The sequence below is a fragment of the Calliopsis andreniformis genome, chromosome 11, assembly GCF_051401765.1.
Source record: "Calliopsis andreniformis isolate RMS-2024a chromosome 11, iyCalAndr_principal, whole genome shotgun sequence".
In the NCBI taxonomy this organism is placed as follows: domain Eukaryota; kingdom Metazoa; phylum Arthropoda; class Insecta; order Hymenoptera; family Andrenidae; genus Calliopsis; species Calliopsis andreniformis.
Window position 1 is genome coordinate 15,374,093 of NC_135072.1, and position 3,232 is coordinate 15,377,324.

The following is a 3,232-nucleotide window of genomic DNA, read 5'->3' on the forward strand; positions in this document are numbered from 1 at the left end:
TTTTATACGATGGAAAAGCTGTTGTATTTATATCGTATTTTATGCTTCTGGCGTTGACTTCTTAGGCCGTAACTATTCGGTCTGGTGGAGCAACGCCCGGGAGGGAAACCTAGGTTGCCCGGAACGTAGAATTGGCCATCACTTTCAAACTGGTTGCAATTATTCCTGATATATGATGGAAACGCTGTTGTATTTTTTTTGCATTTAACGGTTCGGGCGTTGACTTCTAAGGCCCTAACTATTCAATCTGTTGGAGCAACGCCCTAGGGTGAAGCCTAGGTTGCTCGGAAGGTAGAAATATCCATAAGTTTCATACTGGTTGCTATTATTCGTTTTATACGATGGAAAAACTGTTGTATTTATATTGTATTTTATGCTTCTGGCGTTGACTTCTAAGGCGCTAACTATTCGATCTGGTGGAGCAACGCAATAGAGTGATGCCTAGGTTGCCCGGAACGTAGAATTGGCCATCAATTTCAAACTGGTTGCAATTATACCTGTTATATGATGGAAACACTGCTGCATTTTTTTTGCATTTTATGGTTCGGGCGCTGACTTCTAAGGCCCTAACTATTCAATCCGTTGGAGCAACGCCCTAGGGTGAAGCCTAGGTTGCTCGGAAAGTAGAAATGACCATAAGTTTCATACTGGTTGCAATTATTCGTTTTATACGATGGAAAAACTGTTGTATTTATATTGTATTTTATGCTTCTGGCGTTGACTTCTAAGGCACAAACTATTCGATCTGGTGGAGCAACGCAATAGCGTGAAGCCTAGGTTGCCCGGAACGTAGAATTGGCCATCACTTTCAAACTGGTTGCAATTATTCCTGATATATGATGGAAACACTGTTGTATTTTTTTTGCATTTTATGTTTCGGGCGTTGACTTCTAAGGCCCTAACTATTCAATCTGTTGGAGCAACGCCGTAGGGTGAAGCCTAGGTTGCTCGGAAAGTAGAAATGTCCATAAGTTTCATACTGGTTGCAATTATTCGTTTTATACGATGGAAAAACTGTTGTATTTATATTGTATTTTATGCTTCTGGCGTTGACTTCTATGGCACTAACTATTTCATCTGATGGAGCAACGCAATAGAGTGAAGCCTAGGTTGCCCGGAACGTAGAATTGGCCATCACTTTCAAACTGGTTGCAATTATTCCCGTTATATGATGGAAACACTGTTGTATTTTTTTTGCATCTTATGGTTCGGGCGTTGACTTCTAAGGCCCAAACTATTCAATCTGTTGGAGCAACGCCCTAGGGTGAAGCCTAGGTTGCTCGGAAAGTAGAAATGACCATAAGTTTCATACTGGTTGCAATTATTCGTTTTATACGATGGAAAAGCTGTTGTATTTATATCGTATTTTATGCTCCTGGCGTTGACTTCTTAGGCCGTAACTATTCGGTCTGGTGGAGCAACGCCCTAGAGTGAAGCCTAGGTAGCCCGGAACGTAGAATTGGCCAGCACTTTCAAACTGGTTGCAATTATTCCTGTTACATGATGGATACACTGTTGTATTTTTATTGCATTTTATGCTTCGGGCGTTGACTTCTAAGGCCCTAACTATTCAATCTGTTGGACCAACGCCCTAGGGTGAAGGCTAGCTTGCTCGGAAAGTAGAAATGACCGTAAGTTTCATACTGGTTGCAATGATTCGTTTTATACGATGGAAAAGCTGTTGTATTTATATCGTATTTTATGCTTCTGGCGTTGACTTCTTAGGCCGTAACTATTCGGTCTGGTGGAGCAACGCCCTGGAGTGAAACCTAGGTTGCCCGGAACGTAGAATTGGCCATCACATTCAAACTGGTTGCAATTATTCCTGATATATGATGGAAACACTGTTGTATTTTTTTTGCATTTTGTGGTTCGGGCGTTCACTTCTAAGGCCCTAACTATTCAATCTGTTGGAGCAACGCCCTAGGGTGAACCCTAGGTTTCTCGGAAAGTAGAAATATCCATAAGTTTCATACTGGTTGCAATTATTCGTTTTATACGATGGAAAAACTGTTGTATTTATATTGTATTTTATGCTTCTGGCGTTGACTTCTAAGGCGCTAACTATTCGATCTGGTGGAGCAACGCAATAGAGTGAAGCCTAGGTTGCCCGGAACGTAGAATTGGCCATCACTTTCAAACTGGTTGCAATTATTCCTGTTATATGATGGAAACACTGTTGTATTTTTTTTGCATCTTATGGTTCGGGCGTTGACTTCTAAGGCCCAAACTATTCAATCTGTTGGAGCAACGCCCTAGGGTGAAGCCTAGGTTGCTCGGAAAGTAGAAATGACCATAAGTTTCATACTGGTTGCAATTATTCGTTTTATACGATGGAAAAACTGTTGTATTTACATTGTATTTTATGCTTCTGGCGTTGACTTCTAAGGCACTAACTATTCGATCTGGTGGAGCAACGCAATAGAGTGAAGCCTAGGTTGCCCGGAACGTAGAATTGGCCATCACTTTCAAACTGGTTGCAATTATTCCTGATATATGATGGAAACACTGTTGTATTTTTTTTGCATTTTATGGTTCGGGCGTTGACTTCTAAGGCCCTAACTATTCAATCTGTTGGAGCAACGCCGTAGGGTGAAGCCTAGGTTGCTCGGAAAGTAGAAATGTCCATAAGTTTCATACTGGTTGCAATTATTCGTTTTATACGATGGAAAAGCTGTTGTATTTATATCGTATTTTATGCTCCTGGCGTTGACTTCTTAGGCCGTAACTATTCGGTCTGGTGGAGGAACGCCCTAGAGTGAAGCCTAGGTAGCCCGGAACGTAGAATTGGCCAGCACTTTCAAACTGGTTGCAATTATTCCTGTTATATGATGGATACACTGTTGTATTTTTATTGCATTTTATGCTTCGGGCGTTGACTTCTAAGGCCCTAACTATTCAATCTGTTGGACCAACGCCCTAGGGTGAAGGCTAGCTTGCTCGGAAAGTAGAAATGACCGTAAGTTTCATACTGGTTGCAATTATTCGTTTTATACGATGGAAAAACTGTTGTATTTATATTGTATTTTATGCTTCTGGCGTTGACTTCTAAGGCACTAACTATTCGATCTGGTGGAGCAACGCCCTAGGGTGAAGCCTAGCTTGCTCGGAAAGTAGAAATGACTATAATTTTCATACTGGTTGCAATTATTCGTTTTATGCGATGGAAAAGCTGTTGTATTTATATCGTATTTTATGCTTCTGGCGTTGACTTCTTAGGCCGTAACTATTC